Here is an 8,151-nt window from a genome sequence, read left to right on the forward strand (position 1 = left end):
CCCAACCTGTGGGAGAAAACAGCCCAGGTGATTGTAGCTACCTCGCCTTCTCAGATGTGCTGTCATATATAGAAGAACAAGGCCCCGGGTAAAAACTTCAGATTTTGTCCCTCGGGTTAGTCATTTGGATATTAATTATTGCAAATAGCACTGGAAATATGCTAGAGAGAAAGCATTTTGTTTGATACGTATTTAAGCAGAACATTAGAACGTTAGAAAGTCCATACTGGGTCAGACCAACGGTCCATCTAGCCCAGCAGCCTGTCTGCCGACAGCAGCCAATTCCAGGTGCCCCAGAGGCAGGAATCACAACAGGTAATCCTCACACGGTCTCTCCCTTGTCACCCACCTCCAGCAATGTCCCCAAATCAGATCACGCACCCTAGAACCCACCGGTATATACCCCTCCTACTGAACTTTCTGATCTCTCTTTCCAGGATGGTCGCAGAACAGAACAGAGTCCCCAGTCCTGTGCTCCATCAAACCAAAACCACTGACCCGAGCCATCTTTGGGGGACTTTGGATCTCAGTCTGGGTCAAGGTTTGGGTCACGGGCCCCTGCAGAGCCGTGCAAATGGTTGTGGTGGCTTTATTAATCTGAGTCCTGCACTAGTGGGAGTCATTACATTTTACCGCCCAGGCGAATGCGGCTGAAATAAGGACTGTGGTCCCGCAGCGATTGGTTCTGGTCAACACCTTCATTAGTGAGTTAGATAATGGCACAGAGAGCAGCTGATAAAGTCTGTGCAGGAGATCAGGCTGGGAGGGGTTGAGAATGCTTTGGATGCTCCGCATGGGTGTGGGGGGTGCTGACGTACCGCCAGGTTTTGCACCCGGCTTCCCAGCACTGTTGCCGATCTGCTTCTGGATCTGCCAGACCCGGGTCCCGCTGGCCCCATCACCCGCTAGGATCCCGCCACCTGCCTGTCCCAGCAAGAGCACCCTTTCGGGGCGCAGGAGAGGGGGCTGCAGCTACATGTCCCAGGATGCTATTTGCTCTTCTTCCCATTCCTCTGCCCATCAGGGAGCGAGAGGAAAGTACACAGCTTGGTGCATTCCTCTCACTTCCGGATGGTGAGAGAAGAGGGCAGAGGAGGAATTCGTGCACGCTGTGTACTTTCCCCTCGCTCCCTGATTGGGAGGGGAATGGGATGAAAAGCAGGCAGCAACACAGTACACACAGCTGCAGCTGCAGCCCCCCACCTACCCGAAATGGTGCACTTGTCCTCACGGGGTCTGCAGACGGCTGGCCCTGGGGTCCAGGCTGCTGGCTCTGGAGGCTCCGCTGCAGTTCAGGGTCCCAGAACTCCACAGCCACCATCAGCGGTGGTTAGATTTGCCAGCTCTCCCAAACCGGCCATACCGGATGCCATTTTGCAGCAATGGTGTCCGATAGGGGAGATTGGCAACCTTAGGGGTGACCCCAGCCTGGGGGAATGAGGCAAGCAGAAGAGGGGAGGGGGGTCTAAGCTTTGCACTCCCACCCTAAAATTAGTTCCAGTACCACTGCTTTAGGGAATAGGATTCAAATTCAAAATGATTAAGACAAACTGGAGGAATGCTCGGAGGTAAATACGAAGAAATAGAAGAAGGAGAAATTCATAGTACTCCTTTTAGGAGGGAACAATCATTTGCACGCATAGGGTGTGTCTACACAGCACAGTTATTTCGGAATAATGGCCGTTATTCCAAAATAACGATGCGAGCGTCGACACAGCAATTCCGTTATTTCAAAATAATTTTGAAATAACAGACGGCTTATCCTGACTTCTGTACACCTCATTCTATGAAGAATAACACCTATTCTGAAATAGCTATTTCAAAATTAGGTGTGTGTAGATGCTCCACTGCTGCTATTTCGAAATAGCCCCTCCCCAGGACCAGTCTAAGTTATTCCTCCTAGGGCTCTAAATCAAGATAACACGTCTAGATTAGGGAAGCCTGCCTCGGACTAATTTGGAGGTTTCCCTGCAGTGTAGACGTGTTATTCCGAAATGTGCTATTTCAGAATAATGATTCCGGAATAGCTTATTTCGAAATAAGCCTGCAGTGTAGATGGAGCCTACAGAATGGGAAGTGACTGTCTAGGAAGGAGTACTGCCTAAAGGGATCTGAGGGTCACAGTGGATGATAAGCTAAATACAAGTCCACATTGTCATCAAGACATGAGGGCTACGTCTACACTGGCATGATTTTCCGAAAATGCTTTTAACGGAAAAGTTTTCCGTTAAAAGCATTTTCGGAAAAATCGCATCTAGATTGGCAGGATGCTTTTCCGCAAAAGCACTTTTTGTGGAAAAGCGTCCGTGGCCAATCTAGACGCAGTTTTCCGCAAAAAAGCCCCGATCGCCATTTTCACGATCAGGGCTTTTTTGCGGAAAACAGTACTATTCTGTCTACACTGCCCTTTTTGCGCAAAAGTCTTTTGGAAAAAGACTTTTGCCCGAATGGGAGCAGCATAGTATTTCCAGAAAAGCACTGATGATTTTACATGAGATCGTCAGTGCTTTTCCGGAAATTCAAGCGGCCAGTGTAGATAGCTGGCAAGTTTTTCCTCAAAATCAAATGATTTTGCAGAAAAGATGCCAGTCTAGACACAGCCGAGAAGTAATTCCTCTGGTCTACCCCAAGCTGATTAGGTCTCAACTGGAATGCTGGGTCCTGTTCTGGGCCCATTTGAGAAAGTCCGAAGAGCAATAAAAATGATTAATATCAGAGGGGTGGCCATGTTAGTCCATATCTGCAAAAATAACGAGGAGGCCTGTCGTATCGTAAAGACTAACAGATTTATCTGGGCATATGCTTTTGTGGAAAAAGGGTTTTTTTTTCATGACAAAGTGGGTCTTTGCCCATGAAAGCTTATGCCCAAATTTATGTTAGTCCTTAAAATGATTAAAGTTCTAGGAAACATGACTTATCAGGGAAGACTGAAAACCATGGGGTTAGTTTAGTCTGGGGAAGAGACGACTGAATGGGGATTTGATAACAGTTGGTAACATAAAAAGTTGTTACAAGGAGGAAGGTGGTAAACTGTTCTCGCTAACGTGTGAGGATCGGCCAAAAAGTAATGGGCATCAATTGCAGCAAGGGCAGTTTAGGTTGGACATCAGGAAAAACTTCCTGTCAGGGTAGCTTAGTACTGGAATACATTGCTTGGCAAGATTGCGGAATTTCTATCATTGGAAGTTTTGAAGAGCAAGGTAGACAGACACTTGTCAGGGAGGGTCTAGGACGGTGGTCCCCAACACGGTGCCCGCATGGCACCCACGGGGGCATTTGTGGGTGCCCACCAAGTGCTCAGGGCTGGCCTGGCCCCGGGCACGTGGCACACGGTAAGCGCCAGCCCCAGGAGTGCCACGAATTGGCCGCCCACACTCTGGGTGCACGGCGCTTGGAGAAAAGGGCGCCGGCCCTGGGCATGCGGTGCTTGGGGGGGGGGGCCGCTGGGCACGTGGCGCTTTGTGGGGGAGGTGCCGGCCCCAGGTGCGCGGCGAATTGGCCACCTGCACTCCGGGCGCGTGGCGCTTGGGGTGTGGGGCACTGGCCCCGGGCGTGCAGCCCTTGGAGGGGGCACCGGCCCCGGGCGCGCGGCCCTTGGAGGGGCCCTGCCTCCGGGCATGCGGCTATGGGGGGCCCCGCCCCTGGGTGCGTGGCTATGGGGGGGCCTCACCCCCCAGCACACAAGTGACCCTGCTCTCTGTCACCCAGCAGGCGAATGGCCACGCCCCCTGGCACCCGGCAGCCTCAAATGGTTGGGGACCACTAGTCTAGAATACTTAGTCCTGCCTTGAGTGCAGGAGACAGGACGAGCTGGCCTACTGAGGTCCCCTCCAGTCCCATGATTGTAGGAAATAGCTGTTGGTGTCTAAACTATCCAAGTTGGATCATCCGTTTGGTGTTCCTCACGCAAGGCTCCTCACACCACAGTTTAATAACACAGGCATCATATTCCTTTTTAATTATCCAAGTGTGATACTGTGGGCTTGAACACCTTGGAAAGGGGCTGAAACAAGACAATTTACAAAGATGCTAGGGCGAGCTGAGCTAGTATGTCCAAAGATCAGAGCCAGGATTGGCATTAACCAGGACTAAAGAAACCAACCAACCTTTGGTTTCTGCCTTAGCATCCTAGGGCTGGCAGAGACCTCAGGAGTCATCAAGTCCAGCCCCCTGCCCAAGGCAGGACCAACCCCAACTAAATCATCCCAGCCGGGGCTTTGTCAAGCTGGGACTTAAAAACCTCCAGGGATGCAGATTCCACCCCCTCCCCAGGGAACCCATCCCAGCGCTTCCCCTCCCTCCTAGGGAAATCATTTTTCTTAATATCTAGAATGTAGGAAGAACTTGAAGAAACTTATTATAGTTTCCACAATAGCAATATTTAAATTAAAAACTCTTGAGGTCTCTCCCAGCCCTATATTATATTATATTATTATTTATGGATGGATTTGTTACGTCATCCTCCTCACGGAGCCTGTGGTCAAGTGTGGGTCACTATCCTTTCTTAGCCCCACCACCATTCACCCTCCAAGAACTCCCCTACCATGCAGAATGCCTGGCTGGACTCTGCATCTCCAAGGACACCAAAGCCGGGCAGTAGAGAGTTTCTAGAGGGGCAAGGTTTAAACCCCCCCCCCCCCCCCACTGAGAACACCCTACTTCCTCCTGCCACGATTCAACTCTGGGGGATGTGAAACAAGAATTTTCTAGTTGAGCTCCAGTTCTTCCAAGTGGCTGATAGAAAGCGGGATCCCTAGCCACTTAGAAATTCTAGACTATCACGGGGAAATAATAAAATGAAATTCACCCCTGTGCAGGCAGCCAATTAAGGCTTTTTTTTTTTTTTTTTTTTGCCAGTTAAGACCTATTCAAATGTCACAGAAGTCTCGAGTTGGCCCTCTGCACCAACGTCCATGGCACCCATTTTTGCCTACAATTTTGAACCCTCCTTCCCCATCCTTCATCATTCCAGGCCTAAGTAGCAGAAGATAGTTTCCCATGTTAGCTGTGCCAGCACATAGCTGCTCGCAGGGCCCAACAGCCTTTCGAAAACCAATTAAATTAACAATCCTCCGAGAAATCCTTGTGCCTGGCCCCTCGCATTGTTGGGCCATAGAAAGGAACGGCACCAGTTTTGAGCCAGTCAATTACTTGTCAAGAGCTCTCTTTTGTGGGCATTCTTTACCTGCTTGAGGTGAGCCCAAAACAACCATGAGGCATCTGATAGGAGCTTACTCAATAAGTCTGGGATTGAACAAGCAGTCTTTTTGGGGGGGGTCTCCAATTTAATTCCTTCCCTGCCTTTGTATTCAGATTAGAGGCCAATGTGGATTTGCGGAAGCTGGTGCTTCTCTGCTAATGCTGCTTTTGCACTTAACCTGCAATTTACCTGTCAGTAACAAACACATTAAAGAACAGCTAAGCGCTTAGCACTTCCAAACAATTTACCGCACCGGCACAATGAGCTTTTTGTGCTCCCAGACAACGGCAGCCACTAACCTCCAATATAAATGTCTGCAATCTAGTGACACCCCGTTTCCAAAAAATGCATCCTCTCCATATTTCAAGGGACAACACATTGGAGGTCAATCAACTGTTCTGAAAACAATAATCAAGAGCCCTCCCCACCCCCCAAGCAAACCACATGCCTGTGACACACCGGGTTGGTTAAGGCGGATTGTGTTTAGAGAGCCACCGAAATTCCTTGGCTCAAGTGCTGAGCGGAGGTTTATTAAGTGGCCTGTCTGAATGTATATCAAACTTGTCCCTGGTGGGGGCCTGGTGTTAAATTCCATCATTAAAACCTATTACCGAGCCATCAAAACCGGCTGTAATTCCGTCTAATGACCTCATTTCCCTAAGCGTAACCTGTGCCACTCAATGAAAGTTTTGCCGATTTGGTGTTCTCTCTCGGTAGGCCACAGCCTCTTAGCGGAAAAGGAGAGGGAAAAAAAAAAGGGCAGAGAGAGAAAAATCAATGTCTATAGAGATGACAAGGCATGAGGCCAGTAGCAGGGGACTGAGAAAACTATCCAGTATTCCATTTCTTATTCAGTCTATTAGCTGCTGAAGTCAGCCTAGGTGCTGGGTTTTGATTGAAAGCTGAGCTGAGACCAGATAGAGGAGGCGGCCGGCCGGGCAGTCTGGCCACCAGACAAGTCGAGTTTACAGCTTGCTGAAATCAGTCATGGAAGTAGGGGTATATAAAAATGGATTATTGCATTAAAAGTTCAAAATGTTCCATTTTCCCCCTCTTTGCTCTGGTTAAGGCAGGACAGGGCAGGAGAAGGGGAGGGCAGGAATAAGTCTCCCCCCCCCCCCCCACCTCTGCATGCCATGAAATCATTTCGTAAATACAAAAAAGGCCCCCCGGGCTATGGGTGCCCAGACACTCATTTTTAGAGTGGATAATTGACTCCTTTCAGTTGATAATTCATAGCTTGCATATGCTGGCTAATACATCAGTGCCTAGAGACTCCAAGACAGCCCGGAGCAGAAACAGAGAGGGCGAGGGGAAAAAAAAATTTGGATGATAGATGAGTGCATTACCGCTTTATGAATGAATTATGTCCTGCAAATACCTTGAGCAGGAGAGACTGTCGGCCTGTATCTATACTAATCTGGGAGGAATTATGACAATTTTCACATTAAAAAGGGAAAGGGAAAGGAATTAATCGAGCAATTGGGCCATTAAAAATGTATGCCAGAGCGTTTGAATGTCCATTTCCCCATTTATCATGAGGAAGCGTCCGTTGGTGTTTTTCTTTTCTTTTTGTCTTGTGTCAGGTTTGATGTGTAAAAGCAGATCAGGATTATTTTGACAGGACAGTCTATTTTATGTATGGAGGTGCGCTGCGACTTTCTGTACCTTCTCTGTCAAAAAGCAGAATATATTTCCTGCCTTTTCATCCGTCGGGTTCTAAAGTCTGTCTTCTCTGACTTGATACAAACAAGCTGATTTCATCCTGTGTATTATTTTTTTTCTTAGTGCCGCTGACATTAAATAGGTACATACTTCCTCAAAGAATGTATGGGATAGCACAATGGAGCTTTTCTGTTTCAAAGTTATATCATACTGTATTAATTAAAACAATTTAATCTGTAGAATACTTTTGGGATCTCTCTCTCTCTTTGTGTTCACTCACGGCATCATGAAGAGAATAAAAGTCCGTAAAACTCTCAAGCAATGTCTGTGCTAGCAATTCCCTGAATCTTAGGGTCTGATTGTGGGCTTTCAATCCTGCCCTTTGTTTATTATAAAAATAGATCTATTTAAGGTTCAGCACGCACTTTAGACACCCTATGTTACTTGTATTTAAGTCAGTTTTGTTATGATCTATAAGTATTTCAACTATTTGTAAAATTCAGCCAGAGGGGAAAATACTTTCAGAATAACAGCAAGGCACAGGAATGGTCAATATTATGCAAACAAATAATCATGCCTTGTTTTATTTGATATTTATGCTTTTAATTCTATTACTTCATCGGTTGTTACGTTAGATCTGAGAGATCTGTGATGTTTAAAAATACATTTGGCAGTAGACTGATGTTATATTTCATCAGATAAAATTATTGTTTTAATTGCTGTGATTATTGAAGCACATTTCATTATCTTCTAAATACAGAGTCTGAGGTATTTATCAGCACTGAAAAGAAGTACCAATAACTGCCCTAATCTAAAAAATCTCACTTCAGAGATGACAGCAGATTTCAAGCCATCTATCCGACACAAGCTCTATTACCTGCATCTTCAACTGAGCCACTTGCAAAACAATTAACATGAAACACTTATTTAAACATAATGATAATAAAACTTAAGCATTGAGCTTGGTAAACAAGGACTGTCTGCTGCAAGTCCCCTTAAAATAGCTAGGATTTTCATCTTTACTAGTTTATGTTTTTCTCCTGACTTTCTTCTATTCATTGGAAATTACAATTTACATCTTAAGCACATTAAAAAAAACAACCCCTCACACTGCCTGGTTTTTTCATTTTTCTGATCTGTTAAATGTTTGTTATTAAATTTGATAAGAATACATAATCGAAAGTTGGAACAACAGTTTGGAGTTTTCTTAATCTTATGCACACACCTGCACCCTTTCTGAACATATGTCGGTTCATCATATTACTTTACGGGTGACTAACCAATAA

Source organism: Pelodiscus sinensis, chromosome 9, assembly GCF_052426305.1.
Source record: "Pelodiscus sinensis isolate ZL-2025 chromosome 9, ASM5242630v1, whole genome shotgun sequence".
Classification (NCBI taxonomy): Eukaryota; Metazoa; Chordata; order Testudines; family Trionychidae; genus Pelodiscus; species Pelodiscus sinensis.